The sequence below is a fragment of the Muscardinus avellanarius genome (assembly GCF_963383645.1).
Source record: "Muscardinus avellanarius genome assembly, chromosome: 4".
In the NCBI taxonomy this organism is placed as follows: Eukaryota; Metazoa; Chordata; class Mammalia; order Rodentia; family Gliridae; genus Muscardinus; species Muscardinus avellanarius.
The window spans coordinates 105558444-105578155 of NC_137789.1; positions in this window are offsets into that span (position 1 = coordinate 105558444).

Genomic DNA, 19712 nt, shown 5'->3' on the forward strand with positions numbered 1-19712 from the left:
CCTGGGTGCCAGGGGTGAGCACTGCGCCCCTCATCCTCCAGGTCCCTGTCCTCTTCCTCTTCCTCCTTCTCTCTACTCACCCCTGCACCTTTCAGAAGATCCTAGTATTGGGGCCCATCCCCAACTTTCCCCACCCTTCCTCCTGTTCCTCCCTCCTCCTGCCTGCCTCTTATGGTCTCCCCCCTCCCAAGGTACTCTGGGTCTCTGTTCCATTACCTGGCCTGCTCCCTGCCTCCAAGCTTCTTGAAAGCTGTCTCAGCAAGTCTGCAACCCATGAATGGTTTAGAAAAAAGTGAGAAAAATCCTTTAAAATAGACCTACATTTAGGGAGAAAAGATAAAGCAGATATGTGGACTGGGAGCGACCATCTTCGTCACTGTCCCCACCCAACATCAAGAGAGCCCTAATAAGAATCAACCTTCAAAACTCAAAGTACACAGTACTAAAGAGTGAAAATTTCTTTGGCCAATCCATTCTAAGATGAGGATCCTTTGAATAAGGATATTCTGGGCAGAGTTATTATTTTTAATCACAAAAGTTTAAACCAACCTTAATGGTCATCAAGAAATAGCAGAGCAGTCTCTACAATTCAGGAGCCAGCTGAGCCTGGTTGTTGTCCTGTTGGACATACCCAAGTTTACAAAACACAAAGAATATGGACAAGGTCACATGATGGTCAGTACAGATCAAGACGAAACAAGGCCTCTCACATCACATCCAAATATAGACACATGGAGCCGGGCGTGTTGGCGCACACTTTTAATTCCAGCATTTGGGATCTGAGATCAGAGGATCTCACAGGTTCAAAGCCAGCCTCAGCTACTTAGTGAGGCTCTCAGCATCGTAGTGAGACCGTGTTTCACACTAAACTATAAAATTGGTCTGGGAGTATAGCCCAAAGGTAGAAAAGCCCCTGGGCTCCATCTCCAAAACAACACACACACACACACACACACACACACACACACACACACACACAAAGAAATATAATCAAATAAGCTGGGCATGGTGGCACACACACATCCATAATCTCAGTACTTGGTAGGGTGAGACAAGAGGATCACAGGTTGGAGGACATCCTCAGTAAGTAGCGAGACTCTTATAAAACAAGTAAGACTCTATTTCAAACTAAAACTAAAATTGGACTGGGGGTATAGCACGGAGGCAGAATGCCCATGGGTTCACTGCCCAGTACAAACTAAAAATAAAAATAAATACAAATGCCTGAACATGGTCCCAAGCACAAACCGTGCAGGTATTCCCCCGTAGAGCTACTGCACGGCCACATCTTCTTTACTTAGTGCAGCTTGAGCCTCCCTCCTTCTACATAACATTGAGACACTCCATCTCAGACCTGCCCCACTTCCTAAGAGCTTCCATCCTGAGTTAGTCCACTCTCCACTGCTGTGGCACCTACCTCAGATCATCAGCTTTTCTGGAGGAATGTTTTGCCTTTGTTTGTGGTTTGGGGGTATTGGATCCAGGAGAGTTCTACCTCCCAGCTACACCTTAACCTGTTTTTTTCCTATGAAACAGGGTCCTCCCTAGGTTGCCAAGAATCACTCTAAATTTCTAAGGCTGACCTCAGACCTGTGATCCTCAGTTCTCAATCTCCCGAGTACTCTTCTAAGGGCTGTGGTTGTCACCGGAGAAAAGCAAAGACAACAGAAAGGGAAAATGGAAAGAAGGAAGGAAGGAAGAAAGGAAGGGAGGGATGGAAGGAGGGAGGGACGGAGAAGCACTGGACTTTTGTGTCTGGAATTCAGATCATCAAAAGTATTGCTATTGTACTGTTGGGTATCTAACCAAAAGAAAAGAAACCAAACTACCAAACTAATGCATGTGTACCTATGTTCATAGCTGCACAATTCACCATAGCAAAACTATGGAACCAGCCAAGATGTCCATCAACAGATGAATGGATTACAAAACTGTGGGATATGTACACAATGGAATTTTACTCAGTCATCAAAAAAAACTCAATTACAATATTTTCAGGGAAATGGATGGAACTGGAGGACATTATGCTAAGTGAGAGTAGTCAGTCACAAAAAATAAGAAATCAGATGCTTTCCCTAATATGTGAGAGTTAGGGAGAAATGGGTCATAAGAGGAACTCTTGAAAGAGGAAATCCTATAGAGGAGCAAACAAGACAACCTAAAGGAGGAGAAAGGAGGGGGGAAGAGGAAAATCTCTAAAACACACAATGTACTTAAACATATCGAAGTCAACCACTAAGCCAAGCAAGGGAGGGAGGGACGGGGAGGGAATGGGGTGGGAGTTGGGTAGGGGTTAAATCAGCGATGAGTACATGTTTGTACACACAAGTTTTTTACCTCAATAAGTTGTATGAACACAATACACCAATAAAAAAAAATTGAAAAAGAAAGTATTGCTGTTGTTGATCTGAGTGTTTCCCCTAAATCACTCTACAATGCCTCTAATTAGATTTGTCCAACCGAAGGATGCATAAAGTACTGATTTAAAATAAAGGAAAACTTTTTTTTTTTTTTTTGGTGGACTGGGATTCCTGGAAACCCTTCTATCTCCGGGCTACACTCCCAGACACCTACTTTTTATATTTTTATTAGAAAACAGGGTCTCTTAAGCCAGCGAGCCTGGCTTCAAACCTGCAGGATCCTCCTGTGTCCGCCTCCCATACACGGGGATCACAAGGGAGTGCCACCATGCCTGGCTCAAAGGAAAACTTTTAGGTAGCGAAAAGCATAAATCTATGATTAATTGGCGGGGGAGAAGCTGAGATAGAGTTGTTCTTTTTCATTGCCAAACTTCAGGAGAGATATTCTCTCCCATTCTTGGTGTCTTGTGTCAGAGTTCAGAATGTAGATAGCTCAAGGGGTCAGAGAAGAACCTAACCGGATTACTGGCTAGAGGGCTCACTGTTTCTCTGAAATCTAATCTCAGTCTAACCCTCCAATCATCTGAGAGAAGGACTCCCACCAGCACTCACACCAGGCTTGCTTAGCAGGGTGCTCAGTCCCTGTGCGTCTAGAGTAGGTGCCAGACCATGAGCCCACAGCCCAGGTGTGGCAGCTCCTCACCTTCCCTAAGATTCTGGCTGGGTGAGTACTGTGAGATGAAAGGGAGGGAGGCCAGGAATCTACATAGCCCATTCCCTGGCCACCTGCCCTCATGTGGTTTTGATAAGCAAGTCTCCATCTGGGTCAAGGCCTGCCACCCAGGAAAGAGAGAACCTGGTCCTCATCTGAGTCCTCCAACCAGTAATGCGTAAGTAATTTTAGTTTCCTCAAAAATGTAGTCAGCCTTTGCTAAGAATACCACATTCCTCACATGTGGCTTGCAAACTCTTTTCAACTTGACACATTCTGCTCATCTGCTCCTCCACCTCCTCAGAAGCAATCTCAATCATGACTTTGATGTTTAATCTTTTTTATTTCTTTCAAGGTGTTTATGCACATAGGTATATCAATAACATTACACATATACCTTCTTGTTTCATGTGGCTTTACACATATAGAATAACTTTATACCTTTCATTATGTGAATTTTAAAACATTCATAACATGCCTATCTATATTATAAAAATAAATCGACACTACTCATTTTAAATATTGAAGAGTATTCTGTAGCGGGAACATGGCGTGGTTCATGAATCCGGCTAATCGGGGAGCATTAGACTGTTGTCACGATTTCTCTGCTGTAAGCTAGGCTGCTAGAATAGGCTTCAATCTCTTTAAACACAAACACAGATTCTTTGGTTTTAATAAATACCCTAAATTGGCTTCCTAATTGACTGCAACCATATACACTCCCAGTGCTGGGATATGAGGGGTCTCTCTGCACAGCTTCTGTCTAACACTTGATATTGTCAACATTAAAAATACTCACCAGCCCCACAGGATGGAACACGCTTGTAATCCCAAAACTTGGGAACCAAACGAAGGTTCACAAGGCAACCTCAGCTACTTAGCTCTAGCACTTAGTGAGACTCTTTCAGAATAAAGAATAAAAAATAGGGCTTGTGGTATATCTCAGAGGTAGAATGCCCCTGCGTTCAATTCTCAGTTAAAAAAAAAAAATCCTGTCAATCTTTCTTTCTATTTTTGTCCCCATTTCTGTTTCTGCTGAGTTAAATGAATTTTCTTGTTTCATCTTCTTTTTTCTCTATGGATGAAATCTCTACATTTCCCTCTTGCTGTTTTAATAAGTTACTCTTCATGTTTAAATGCATACATAAAGATACATTTATCTACCAAAGGCAAAAAATGATTACTTTCCTCTGCTGTTCCTCCCCCCACTCTACTCTTCTGGTATCATCCAGAATTCCAGTATTAAGTTGTTTTTGTTTTGTTTTGTTATGTTTTTGTGGTGCTGGGGATTGAACTCTAGGGCATACTATCCAAGCTATACCCGCAACTCAATTTTTCATTTTGAAACAGGGTCTCACGAAATTGTAGAGAGCCTCACTAAGGAGCTGATGCTATCTGAGAACCTGTGATCGTCCTGTCTCGGCCTCCCAAGTACTGGGATTACAAGCATGCACCACAATGCCCAGCTTAAATTGTTGATTTAAGCATGTTGGCAATCAGTGTTTATTTAATCTTATTCTATAGGATTATTTGATTACACCACTTGGTGCTTCCCCCCTCCTTGCAATGCTTCTTACTGTTAGTTCTTTATTAATTATTCTTTGCCAGAGCTTGTTTTAGGGCCAGGGTATAGCACTTACCTAGCATGCCCAAGGGGGCATACTCAAGGGGGTGGGTCATTCCCCAGGAAAACACACACACACACACACACACACACACACACACACACACACACACACCTCAGCAACCTTTGCTATTTGATTTTTTTAGTCCTTGAGAAATTCCAGATTCCCACATGTTGTGGTTTTCCTTCTCCCTCCAGTGATATTTCTTGTTGTGTGTGTATATATATATCTGGTGATGAGATCCTTGTCATATTTCTGAATTATTTTTCATCTTTATTACTGAAAACTTCTTTTACTGGATGTAAAACTCTACATTGAATTCTTTTTCTTTCAGTATTTTAAAGATGCTTTTCCACAGTCTCCTTGCTTTCACTGAGTCAACAGTAATTCCTCTATAATTTGTATCTTTGAGTATTTAGTGTCTTTTCATTTTGTCTGTTTTCAAGATATTCTCCCTATCGCTGCTATTAAGCATGTGTCTTGGTGTGTCTTCTCCAAGTGTCTAAGTGTTTGGGGTTCATTGAATGTATTGGTCCTGCAGATTTATATTTTTTCATTAAATCTGGAAAAAAGTCAGCCATTCAAATATTTGTTACGGTTCTCCCAGTCTTCATGGGCTTAGAGGGTCTTGTTCCACATCTATTGTCTCACTGTGAACGGATGCACTGCTCTTCTGTGTTTTATTTCTGTTTTTCCCACCTGCATTTCATCCGGGCCCTGGATGGCAAGGTCGGGCGGGAGCACCGTTTTCTTCCCACCGACAGGTGGCGCAGAGGGAGCGTGGTGGCCGCCGCTCCCGACGCTCCGCGGTCACCCGGGCAACGCTTCCGGGCAACGCTTCCGCGCCGCCGTGGCGGCCACGTGACGACGTGGCGCTCGTCACGTGACCCGGCAGTGGGCGTCCCGCGCCGCTGTAAACAGGCTGCGCCCGGCGGGGCGTGCTGGCGGTGTCGCCGCCGGGGACCCTGGGGACCGCGCGAGCCCGACGGGGGTGTGGCCGCGCGGGACGCTCGGTGACAGGTGGCGGCGGCCCGGGGACGGGACCTGCGAGTTCGGCGGGCGCCGCGACACCCTCCGTCCCCTCCGCCCTCCCAGGAGCCCGGGGACCGCGCAGGTAGTGTCCCGTCCTCGTCCTGCCCTGCGATTGCTGACTGTCCTTAAATGTGCCTGGCTCGGAATCGGTGGGGGTAGAAATTTTTCATAGAACACGTAGTAAGGCGAGTCGTAATGGCTTGTTTTCTGGCTTCTTGAATACATTGGAACGTTCTTTTTCTTTTTAAAACCTCTTTTGAGAGCCCACTTTGAAAGAAAGAAAATGGAACCGCTTTTGGCCTCGTCCCCTGCTCCCTGTGATCCTCCCCGATAGAAGGTTGAGAAACTTCATTATGAAGTTAAAGGAGATTTTTTTTTTGGGGGGTGTGGGTTTGTTAATGCGAGGGGGATCTGAACGTGAATCCTTCGTGTGTACCCTTTCCTGTTTTTCTTCTCTTCTGTTCGAATTATGGCATGCGATTACAATTAGCATATCTTTTATGTACGGGAACCCACAATTTTGGATCGAGAACTTTCTCTTCCTTTTTTTCTCTTGCATTCCAGTCCCAGGGGGAGTGAGTGTGTACTTTTTTGTTTGTTTTGTGGTACTAGGGGTTGGACCCACTGAGCTACACTCCCAGCCCGATTTTATTTTTATTTGGAAACTGGATCTCATTAAGTTACCCCTCCCTGGCAAACTTGCGAACCTCCTGTTTCAGCCTCCCATGTACGGGGATGACAGGTGCGGCCCCTGTGCCAGCTCAGGTGTGGGCTTATGCTAGTGAAACCTCACGCCTCGTTGCTAGTTTAGGTTGTTTGAGCACAGAATGAGATTTGTGAAAGAGTTATTCGAGACCAACGGAAAGATTAGGATGTATCCTCTGAAAACTGAAAGAGAATGTGAAATCCTTCAAGTCACCCAATGATGTGAAACTGCCTTTTTTTCTAAAGGTTGTTTGAGATAGGGGTATTGCTATGTTGTCTTGATCTCCTGGGTCTCAGGAATCCTCCTGCTTACTTATTGCCTAAGTAGCTAGAAATGCAGGTGTGGGTCGCCACAATTGACTTTTTACTAAATCTTGAAATAGTGCCGCAGAGCATTTGAGAGAACTGGGTGTAGAGAAAAGAATGTTGTTTCCTATAGTGAGTGAACATATAAATAGAACATGAAGTGGTAGTGCTGGGACAAAAAAACATTGTCAGGTTCTTTTTCTTTTTTTTTTTTTTTTTCAATTAGTAGGGATCTACACCAACAGCCCTATTTTTTGTTCTTTATTTTTTATTTTATTTATTTATTTTTGCGGTACAGGGGATGGAACCCAAGGCCATTGTATCTCCAAAATACACCCCCCAGCCCTATTTTTAAGTCTCTTATTTTTGAAACAGGGTCTTACTGAGTTGAGGGGGACCTTGCTAAGTCCCTGAGGCTGGTCAGAAACCTGAGATCCTCCTGTCTCAGCCTTCTAAGTACTGGGATTACAAGCTTTTGCCACAATGCTTGGCTTTGTTTTTTTCTTTCTTTGATACTGTTTCTGCTACAAAGTGAGGAAACTGGAATGATTACTGCTCCATCTTTTGGCTGCAGCTTGGACTGCCAGATAAAGTATAGGACACCCATTTAAATTTGAATTTTGGGTATTGAATATACTTTTACATGGGTAATATATTCATGGGTAATAGTTAACCTGAAAAATCATCTTTTTTCTGAAAACCAAGTTTAACTGGGTTTCCTTATTTTTTTTCCTTCTAAATCTGATAGCCCTAGCTACAATATTTTTGTTAGGTTTAAATTAATAGCTGGAAGAAATTAGTTCAAAGAATGCATGGGAATTAATTGATTAAACCATCAATCCCTTTTTAGGTGAGGTTATAGCTTACTTGCAGAGCAGCACATGTCATATGTTAGAGACACTATGTTTCAATCTTCAACATCAAAACAACCAAAAGGTAAAGAGCCATTTGTTATTAGTAGTAGTGCCCAGCTCTTAAGGGACACCCCTCTATCACTTGTGGTCTCTTCCACTGTTTTTCCCTCTGTGTAGCTGTTCCATTTCTTCCATAACCACCTGTTACTTAGGTTTATACTTTTGGTTGTGAATTGTTTAGAATATCTGAAAGCAAGTGAGTTCTAAAATTTCTTAAGATAACCTAAATTTAAATCTTGAAATGGCACATACTGTGTTTTTTTTTTCCTTGCGGGAAAAATATCAGACTTCCAACCCTGTTATTAGTTATGGTATTGACTCCATTCTATACCCTGTGAACATGAAAAAAATTACTCCTCTCTGTATTGCAAACAGTTTCTGTTTTATCTCACTGTTGCCAACCTTGTTTTTGCTACACTGAGAGTTTCAGTTGAAATTCTTTTTCAAGGAGTATAATTTTTAATTTCTCAATATTTGAAGATTTCTTTTTAGACTGGGCTAGATCCAGTTTTTATATTTACTCTGAAATGATTGAACCTTCTTTTGTCTGTTGATGGTACTGGGATTTGAACCTAGGGGTGCTCTTTCTACCACTGCACTACATCCCCAGCTCATTCGCGCGCCCCCCCTCCCTCTCTCTCTCTCCCTCTCTCTTCCTCTCTCTCTCTCCCTCATTCTCCCTCTCTCAATCTCCATCTCTCTCCCTCCCTCCCCCCTCCCCCCCCTCTCAGACAAGTTCCAGCTAAATTGGCCTGGCTATAAGAATTTGGGATCCTCCTGCCTCATCTTCCTGACTAGCTGGGATTACAGGCATGTGCCATTGTGCCTGGCCCAGAAATGCCTGTTTTTTTCTAATTCACTTATTCATTGAACAGTCAACAAAAATCTCAGTGCCATCTATGAACCAAGCTGATGTCTGTGCCGTATGTCTGCAGATGTGTCTCTCTGATAGACAAGTAAATCAAGTGTAATCCAAAGATAATGTGATGGGGCCCTTTAAGTGATATGAAAACTAAGGAAATTAAGAAGGGGCCTTTTTTTTGGGACGGTCAGCTTCCCCAGGGAATTCAGCATTCTGCCCCATGTATTAGTAAAGATAGTTTTGGTTCTTATTCTTAAAAGTGTATTCTAGAGAACAGGCCACATGTGTATCATCTCAGTGCTTGTAGACTTCAGGCCTTATCCCAGATCTACTGAATCAGAACAAGATTTGTGTGCATCCAAAACTTTGAAAAGCACCTGCCCATGACAACAATCAGAGTTGCAAAATATCTCCATCATGTAAAACCCCACACAAATTGGATATAAGTCCTCTTCCATGTAGAGCTATGCCATTTGGCTCCAGGGCAGCAGTGGAAGAGAGCTGAAACATGGCTGAAACATCTCAGGGAATGTTTTTAAAGGCCAGGCCTGAAAGGGTTGACATCACTCTTCCCTTATTCTATTGGTCAGAACTCAGTCACATGACATTGAACATAACTGCAAAGCAGGCTGGGAGCTGTAGTCTTCTGGGTCACCCAGGAACAGGAAACTGTAGTGACTAAAGGGCATGGCCCATGTTTCAGTGGGCCATTCTGGTCTTCAGAATGTTTTGTTTTTCTTCTCCTCACACACAGAACACACCAGTCCCTAACCAAGGAAGGCAGTCCAGAGTTCTCTCCTGTCTTTGCCCTCAGTTCAAAGTACAGTCTCAAGAGCCTGTGGAAGATGACTGAGCATGTGAAGCCCTGCTGAGCTAAGGTTTCTCAGGAAGCTCTGTGCCATGAATGAGCCTGTTCTGTGTTACACCCAGGAGGGTAAGTTTGCTTTGCAGTGGAAATCTTCAGGGAAGTTGATACTTTAATACTGTAACTTGACTTTCATGTTAAAATAACCTTTCATTTTATGCCAGGAGGCACCTTACTATTAGCCTTTAAATTTATCTTGATTTGTTAAAAATGATTTAAGGATACTTCAGGATGGATAACTTTTATAAGAGATTGTATTTAGGCATCAGCATTTTACAGGATCACTGGGAGTCTTGAGTTTATTACTTCTGTTGTGGCGATGTTAGGGATGTTCTAGTACTTATCCAGGTTTGAAGCAGGCTTGTTAAGGTTACAGGCTCTAGAACCATTTTCACCATTTTGCCATAGGATTTTGGTCATGGGTTTCTTTATCCACATGTGGAGATGATAACCATTGAGTTCCTTCCTGAGGTAGTTGTGGAGATTAAATGTCACTGTAGGATAGACGCTGAGGGGAAGTACTCTGAGTATACAGCTGCTATTGATAGTTGGCTTTGATTTTATGATAATCAAGAGTAAGTATAAAACAGTTTTTTACAAAGTGAGATTTGTGAATTTTTTTAAACTGTTAAAACTGAAAACATATTTCTACTTCATCATAAAATTTTTTAAAAGATCCTTCCAGTTACACAGAATATTAATATACAACTTGGTATTCTGAAGGCAAGAGTTAGGCAACTTGAGTTTGAGTTCTACCGCCAAGTTTTTGAGTAGCTGCTTAACCTCTGGGAGGGAGTCTTCTCTCCCAGCCTTGTGTATTAATTCAGAAGGGCGATTGGATGGGAACTGGTTGGTTTGGTAAGATTCCTCCTAGTTCTGCCATTCTGGTTGTTGTTTCCCATTGCATCTCAATTGCACAACCTGAAGAGCTAGCTATAGTATAGTTCACTTGCAGCCCAGAGAAGGAAAAGGCTTTGGTTGGGGAGGGTGGAATAACCTTAGAGAAACTTTCAGGATTGATACATCTACTGTTAGTCTTGTTTCATGTGATTTAAAGCACCACCTATGGGCACAAGAAGGGATGCATTCTTGTTTCAGCATAAAGGGCACATTTCTAATGGTTACTTCTGTTCAGTGTTGAAACAGGTCTTCTTAGAGGATGACTACTCCGTAGTACAACAGAAACAAAGGTCAGGGTCACATGGGCAGATGATACTTTGGAGAGATATTGAGGTTATTCACCCCTCAGCTCAAATGGTGCTGGAGGACTTCTCTACTCTCTGGCCTACCATGGGTGGAAATCATGGCATGGTGGAGTTGTTAATCCACAAAATCCTATTGTACTATGACCCAGGGATCATGTTTTTAACCAGATTATAATGTGATGACTTGTATACTGAATTTTCTTTTTATCTGAAATTTATTTATTTATTTTGGTTGAAGTTCAGACTAAGTACTGGTTGCTCTTGGTTTTGAAAATGTTGCTTCTCTAAGTTGTGTGTTTCTGGTGACTCATCTGGGCAAGCAGCACACTTACCATCTTCTTTTTGAGTGATTGTCGAATGCTCGCCACTTTTTATCCTAATCTCCGCTGGGCACTGTGGGTTTGGGTTCTTAGGTGCTATTGAGATGTGCGGCTGTTGAAGTCATTGGCACTGCAAGTGCTGTGCCCGTGACTCTGGAAATGTTTACAGTCTGCGTGGTGCTGATACTGTTATCTTCCCACAGTTACTGCTGGGAAACAGTCTTTGAAGAAGTACAAGATACACAGGGAGCTCAGCCCTGGGGGAAGAGGCATTCTTACCACTTAAATTATAATGCTCTTAATCCCAGTGCCTGAGAGAATTCTCATCACCAGAGGGACAATTCTCTCACCCCAATGCGGTACCTGACTGAGAAAGTTGTGCGTTCATTTGTGTGTGTGTGTGTGTGTGTGTGTGTGTGTGTGTTTCCTGGGCTACCACAGGTCTGCTTCACCGTTGTCCTCATAAACTGGACTGGATAGGATTGTACTAGTGAATACTTAAGTTTGTGGCAGGTGTTTTCAACCTCGATACCATTAACATTTGAGGGTGGATCATTCCTTGTGGGCGGCTTTTCTGTGCTTTGTAGGCTACACACGTGCATATGCGTACACACACACACTTATTCACACTGGGGACTGAACCCTGTGGAATTCTACCTCCAAAATACACTCTCAACCCTTTTTACAAATATTTAATTTTGAAATAGGGTCTCACTAAGTTGCTGAGGTTGGCATTGAACCTGTGATCCTCCCCTCTCAGCCTCCCAAGGACTGGGATTACAGGGTGGGCCACCATGTCCAGCTGCATTGTAGGATATTTAATCACAGTTCATCCTCTTCTTGGTAGATGCTAGCAGCAACCCACAGTAGTGATGATCAAACCCACCTCCGCAACATTGCCCAAAATCACCTGGGGTGAAAGATCACCTCTGATGAGTACCCCCCGGACCTTTGGAGGCCTCTCGGCTGGCCCTCTGCCGGGTTCAGGTAATCCTCCTCCTGTCTGGTTTCTCTGTGTTCCCAGCCTTGCTCACGGCCTTCGCTCTTCTGACTGTGCTCTGCTCAGTTAATTAGGTGGAAAGTTGCCAAGTAGAAGGTGGGACCAGTGGGGAATGGGGCAGAGCTAGAGACAGGTGTGGCTGGGCAGTGGCTGAGCTCTGTGGCACACAGATGGGTGTGTTTAGGGTGGCAGCAAATGATTAGACTGCTGAAGTGAACGTCTTTGGATATGAAGTGAGTGGACGACAGTGGAGATCCTAGCACAGGACACAAACCAGGTATGTGGTGTCTTTCTGTTGCCTCAAACCTGCCTTGGGCATCAGGTAGGAAAGGAAGCTCCAGGAATGTCTTCTCCTTAGTGTTCTTACTTGAAAGCAGCAAAAGAAAAGTGAAATTGCTTCTCAGTACACTTGAGAAGCCGTTGGGTTTTCGATTCTGAGGTGACTTTAATAGCTGGAGTCCATTCTTTTACATGTATGAAGTGAGGCTGGAGAGTTGGTAAATAAGCAGCTGTGTATTGAGTGCAGCTGGAGGTGGTACCATGCCCTCAAGTGCCAAGGGAGCTGCCAGATGGGGAGACACCATGACGCACAGGTGCTCTGTGTGATGTGGGGGACAGGCGGAAAGGGGGCAAGTGAGGACCTCCTGGATGGGCTGGAGGCAGGGCAGGCGTCCTCACACACACTTAGTGTTCATTTCAGTCACTGTTCATTTTGAGGACTTCTGGGATTTGAGAATTGTGTGGTTTTTCCCAGTTAAGATCATTCTGAACGCCCCTTTTTGTAAATTTTCTCTTAACATTTATTGTTCCACATTTCTCATTTTAAATATCTTTTAATGTCTGAACGGTGTATTTTGTAGTTCTATCCTAACTTACTTAACCATTTCCTTTTTATTTACCACATCAATTATTTTGAAGAATTTTGCTACAAAAATATTCCTTGACAGTTATCTTTGTGCATACATTTGAATCCATAGTTGAAATTATTTCTTTAGGATAGTATGAACTAGAGTAGTGAGGATATGTTTAAGGCTCTTGATTCATTTTGTGGAACTGCTTTCTTGAAAGTTTCTAATTAACATTACTACTAGCAAGATGGTGGGTGGCCATTTTAGGAAATCCTTTTCAATATTGATGTTTTTGTTTTTTAATTTTTATTTATTTATTTTTTGTTGTACTGGGGGTGGAACCCAGAGGCTTTTCTACCTCTGGGCTATACTCCCAGGCCTATTTTATACTTTATTTGGAAACAGGGTCTCACTAAGTACCTGAGGTTGGCTTTGAACCTGTGCTATCCTTCTGTGACAGCCTTCCAAGCACTGGGGTTACAAGTGTGCGCCACCACACCTGGCAATATTGATGTTTTATAAAAGAAAATTACATAGTGGGGCGTGGTAGCACACGCTTGTAATCTCAGCATTTGGGAGGCTGAGACTGGAGGATCACGGTTTGCGGCCAGCCTCAGCTTCTTAGCGAGGCCCTTCGCAACTCAGTGAGACCCTGTTTCAAAATAAAGAATAAAAAATTGGGCAGAGGGTGTAGCTCGGAAGGCAAATGCCTCTGGATTCCAGCCCCAGCCCTGCAAAGAAGAAAGGAGGAGGAGGAGGAGGAGGAGGAGGAGGAGGAGGAGGAGGAGGAGGAGAAGAAGATGATGATGATGATGATTACAGCCGGGTGTGGTGGCGCACGCTTATAATCCCAGCTTTCAGGAGGCTGAGACAGGAGGATACAGTTCGCAGACAGCCTCAGCTACTTAGTGAGGCCCTTTGCAACTCAGTGAGACCCTGCTTAAAAAATAAAAAATAAAAAATAGGGTTGGGGATGTCACTTGGAGGTAGAATGCCCCTGGGTTCCATCTCTAGTATCCCCCAAATAAAAAATAAACAGTAAAAAAAAAAAATAAAGAAAAAATAAAAAGAAAATTACTGGGTAACAGGTGGTAAAACATCTTATTATTTTCTTTCTTTGCCTGGTTATTGATGAGGTTGACTTGATTGTGTTTTTTGTTAAAAGTACATTAGCTTGTTAATTGACTGTAAATATCTATTTCTTATGTATCATTGGGACTATTTGTGCTTTTTATTTTTAAATTGCTTTATACACTTTTGTTTTTCTTCTACTGCTGAGGATCAAACCCTGGGTTTGCCACAGACATGCTAGGAAAGTACCACTGAGCTACATCCTCAGCCCTAAATAAATAAATAAGTATATATATGTAAAGTCTTTTTGTCTGTGATATCTTTCAAAAATATTTTTACAGATTTCAATTTTATTTTTTGCTTTGTGATTTAAAACTTACATGAAAAGTGTATAAAGAATACAAGGAACAGCCACATATGCTTTACTAAGACTCTCTGATTTTCTTTTGGCCCATTAGCTTTATTATTCTTTCCCTCTTTCTCTGTGTCTGTATATGAGTGCATTTACTTCTGATTATTTTTAGTCTAAGTTGTGCATTCCCAAGAACAGCTCAATGGTTATTTCCTAAGAGCCAGTCAAGTTGTCAGTCAGGACAGGTAGTCCTTATTGCAGCCTCAGCAGTTATCCCTATGATGTCCTTTATTGCTCTTTTGTTTTCCCTGCCCAGTGTCTAATGTAGAGTCACCCTGAAATAAATTAGCTATTGCCATTTCTTTAATATCCTTTAATTTGGAATCGTTCTTCAACCTCTCTTCTCTCTCTCTCTCTCTCTCTCTCTCTCTCTCTCTCTCTCTCTCCCTCTCTCTTCCTCTCTCTTCCTCTCTCTCCCCCTTTTGTGGTACTGGGGATTGAACCCAGAGGCATTTTACCTTTAAACTAAACCCAGCCCCTTTTTATGTTTTCTTTGACAGAGGGCCTTGCTAGGTTGTTGAGAGCCTCACTACTTGCTGAAGGTGTCCTTGGTTCTACTTTTTGGGTTTTTTTTGTTATCCCTCTCTATGGAATTGGAATTGTTTTTTCATAACTGAAACGTTGAAAATAGGGGTCCTGGGAGATAAGGGGCTTGGGGAGATTGTGAAGGAGGCAAGCAGCTAGTGAGGTACCAGAATCTGGTTTTAATCAGAAAGAATCACAAAGAACTCAGCACCTCAGCACCTTCGGGGATGGGTCAGCCTGTCGGGGGGAAGGGACTGATGAGCCACAGGGATGGCTGGCTGAGTCACCCACATGGCAGGTGGAAGTGGTCCCGCTTTTAAGCCGTGTTTTGGGGTTGGAACACCGATTCTCTCACGACATCTGTGGTCTCGAGACCTCAAGTATGTCTCTGGCACCTGGAGTCTTGTGATATCTCCGCTTCCAGAGTTCAGCCTCCTGTCCCCACTGCGAGATCGTGTGGGGGAGGGAAGGGACCCGACTTATCAATAACTTGCATTGTATTTTTTAATTCATTCTGCTGTTTATTTGTATCCTATTTGAACTCATTGATTACTTATATAATTTTTGCCTCGTTCTTACCTTTTTTCTACCTCTCTCCCTTCCACTATTCTGGTACATTTCTTTTCCTCTTTTTTTCTATCCCTGCCTCATATGAGAGAAAACATGTGGCTTTTGATTTCTGAGTCTGTTTGATCTCACTTAGCATGATATTCTCCAGTTTCATCCAATTTCAAAATAATTAAAGTGAGACTATTATAGTGACACATGCATACCCAGGGTTTTGTTGTTAGCATTTTCATTGCTATGACCAAAATATTGGCCAAGTACAACTTAGAGGAGAGAAACTTTATTTGGGTTCACAGTTTCAGAAAGTTCAGTCCATAGGCAACAGGCGCCAAGGCAGAAACTGTGGCAGCAAGGCAGGGCAGAGGGCCACAACTTTCTCACCATGACAGTCAGAAGTAGAGAGAGGTGGGAGGGGATAAGGGACAGATATCGTCCCTGAGGCCATTCTCCCAGTTACCACCTCCTCTAGCTGTGCCCCACCTCTGAACCTTTCAGACTTTAACTGTAACCCCCTGTCAAAGTAGAAGCAAATTAGTAATATACTTCCAATATACAATGACACATGGTAATCATTCCCATTCCAAAGAGAGGGATAGGGGCATACACTGGCAAGGTTATAAGGGCAGGCTACTGGAAGCCTTTTAGAGATCACATCTCACCACCATGCTGGTGGACATGTAGCTATAGGACTCTGTTTGTCCTACTGGGTTTCAGTCTTGGTTTGGCCCCATGACTGGAATCTGCAGAGGTAGGGTCTTGCTGATTCGTGAGATGCCTTCAAGGCATCTTTCCTGTTGTCTATGTACAAAGTACTTAATCCCCACCCCCTTACTTGTAGATTGATCTCAGAGGCATTCTACCTTCAAGCTATATGGTCAGGCCTTATTTTTCACATTTTGAAACAAGGTCTCACCAGATTGTTGAAAATCTTGCTACATTGCTGAGGCTATCCTTGAACCTTGAATCTTTCTGTATCAGCCTTCCAAGTACTGGGGGATTACAGGCATGCATCACCACACCTAGCAATTTAACTTTATTTTTATGGTACTGGGGATTGAACCCAGGGTTATTCTACCTCTGAGCTATACCCTCAGACCTATTTTTTATTTATTTATTCATTCTTTTTTTCTTTCCTTCCTTCCTTATTTATTTATTCTTTTTTTGGTACTGGGAATGGAACCCAGGGACATTGTATTTCTGAGCTACACCACTAGACCTAATTTTTAGTCTTTTTATTTTTTGAAACAGGATATCACTGAGTTGTCAAGAGCCTCCTTAAGTAGCTGAGGCTGTCCGAGAATCTCAATCCTGCCTCAGCCTCCCAAATGCTGGGATTTTAAGTGTGTGTTACCACCCACCATGCAGGGCTTGCCTGCCTGCCTGCCTGCCTGCCTGCCTGCCTGCCTGCCTGCCTGCCTGCCTTCCTTCCTTCCTTCCTTCCTTCCTTCCTTCCTTCCTCCCTCCCTCCCTCCCTCCCTTTCTTTCTTTTTTCTTTCTTTCTTTCTTTCTTTCTTTCTTTCTTTCTTTCTCCCTCCCTCCCTCCCTCCCTCCCTCCTTCCCTCCCTCCCTCCCTTTCTCCCTCCCACCCTTCCTTCCTTCCTTCCTTCCTTGAATGGAACCCAAGGGCATTCGGCCTCCAAGCTATACCCTCTGCCCTATTTTTTATTCTTTATTTTTGAAACAGGGTCTCACTAAGTTGTGGAGGGCCTAAGTAGTTGAGGCTGTCTGCAAAGCAGGATCCTCAGGTCTCAGCCTCCTGAATGTTGGGATCCCAGCTATTTTTGAAACAGTCTTTTATTAAATTGAGGAGGCCTCACTAAGTAGCTGAGGTTGACCAGGAACCTGCAATCCTTCTGTCTCAGCCTCCCAAGTACTGGGATTATAAACATGTGTCACCACACACCAAGCTCTTCAGGAACTACACTGTCCCTGTCCCGATTTCACACCCACTTTTCTGGCCAAAGTACACATTTTTAAAATCTCATTTCTATTTTGATTCCTTTCATCACAGCTAAAAGCTTCTCAGTAACACCCTTGTCACAGCCTGAAGCTTTGCTGCTTTAAAATTTCTACCACCAGGTTAATTAGTCTATAATATTTAAGATTCACATAATCTAAGAGACATGGGAAAAATGTAGACAGATTCTTCTCCAGAATATAACACAAATAGGCTCTAGACCAATCCCCTGTGGAATCGTAGCTCATGTCTGCAACCTCATGAGCAACATCTTTACTGACTGCATTCCACTCAGAGTTCCCTCCAGAATCACCCAGTAAGCTCTGTTTATCATCCCGACGCTTTTCTAGCCTGCATCTTCAGACCTTTCCAAATTCTTCCTACAATCTTGTTTTAGAGGCTTCTGAACCATGTGGTCAGGTTAGTCATAGTAGTGGCTCTGCTCTTTGGTACTTAATTCTGTTCTTTTTTTTTTTTTTTTTTTGCGGGTCTGGGGATGGAACTCAGAGGCATTCGACCTCCAAGTTACACCCCCTGCCCAATTTTTTATTCTTTATTTTGAAACAGGGTCTCCCTGAGTTGCGGAGGGCCTCACTAAGTAGCTGAGGCTGTCCGCGAACCATGATCCTCTGGTCTCAGCCTCCTGAATGATGGGATTACAAGCGTGCACCAACTTAATTCTATTTTAATCAGCATTTGCATTGCTGTGATCAAAATACCTGACAAGCACAACTTAGAGGAGGAAAGATTTATTTGAGCTCACAGTTTTGGAAGTTTAGTCATTAGGCTTCAAGGCAGAAACTGTGGTAGCAGGTCATGGTGGAGGGATGCTGGTCTCACATCATGGTGATCAGGAGTAGAGTGGGTAAGAAGTTCTGATGCAGTCCCTAAGACTAGGCCCTAGTGACCCAGCCATGCTCCGCCTCTGAACCTTGCTGCAATGGAGGTGTGCTTCCAACACATGAGGCTTTAGGGGAGATTTCAAACCCAAACCACAGCACCATTCACAATGGCCCTATCACAGAACCATTTTAGGTGGTTATTAAGAGATGAATGGATAAGAAAAATGTGGGATATATAAACAGTAGAGTTTTATTCAGCCATAATGAAGAAGGAAATTATCTTTTTTTTTCTTGTAAGTAAGTAGAAATACATTGAATTTTGTTTTTATTGTGTTCCCAAACTGGTCATGTATTATAATCTTTTTGTGACCATTTTTGTAAGATTTGGTAATAGACTTATGTAATTTGTAAAATGAGTTGGGAATTGTTTTCTCTTTTATTTTCTTCCTCATTGTTTGGTACTGTTCACCAGGGAAATCATTTGGGTTTTGAGTTTTCTTTTTGCAAAAGGTTAGGTTAGCTAATTTAACTTAGAAGCTATATGGTTATTCAAATATTTAAAATCTCATTTTGTTTCTGTGTCAGTTTTAGAGAGTTACAGAATGTCATATTTACTACACTATCACCGATATTTGTGTGGCATAACGTTTTTAATTTTCTTTTAACATATTTCTTTATATTTGAAGTACAGCTCTAGTAGGCATGATATAGTAGTTGTGTCTTATCTCCTGATGTCTTTTAATTAGGTCCTTTATTTAATTTCTTTATATATGATGCACATTTGATCCTATTTTTGGAAGGATTTCATATGTGCAAAAATTGCAAAATTGTTTAGTAATCCCACAATCAATCCTCAAAATGCTTTTGACACTCATGTACCCAGCTGAGTTTGAATAAGACAGCTCTACATTTCTGGTTCACTTCTTATTTTGTAAACAAGACCCTTTCCCCAGTCTATTCAGTGCCATGATTTTCCATTTGCATTATTATTATTTTGTTGTTGATGATAACTGGCTGTTTAAAATGACCCCAAGTTTAGTGCTGAAGTGTTGTATACTATTTTCAAATAGGAGGCTATCACATACCTCGTGGAGAAAATGCCTGTGTCAGGCATGGTCACTCTGAATGAGTTGTGGTGCTGTTGGTCGTGAGCTCAATGTAAATAAATGGATGGAAATAATATGCCTTAAACAGAACATGCATGCAACAAGTTTCTGTGTCGACTAGATGACTAATGTGTTGTGCCCAAAGGTTTACAGGGAACTAACTCACACCTCCCTGAGGAGCCAGCAATTCCATATTTGTGAAGTCAGTGTTCACGATTATTTTTATGGAGCGTAACTACCGTGAATGAGAACTGAAGTTAAGGTCGTGCGTGTGTGTGTCTGCTTGGCACTCTTCTCATTTCTTTAGGGACTATTGACTATTTTTGGGTACTCCATTTAATGACTGTTCTTAGTGGTTACATTTGCAGTTAGAACATACCTCCTTAACTTACCCTTGTCTACTTTTTTTTTTTTTTTGAGGTACTAGGGATTGAACCCAGGGGCATTTTTCCTCCAAGCTATACCCCCAGCCCTATTT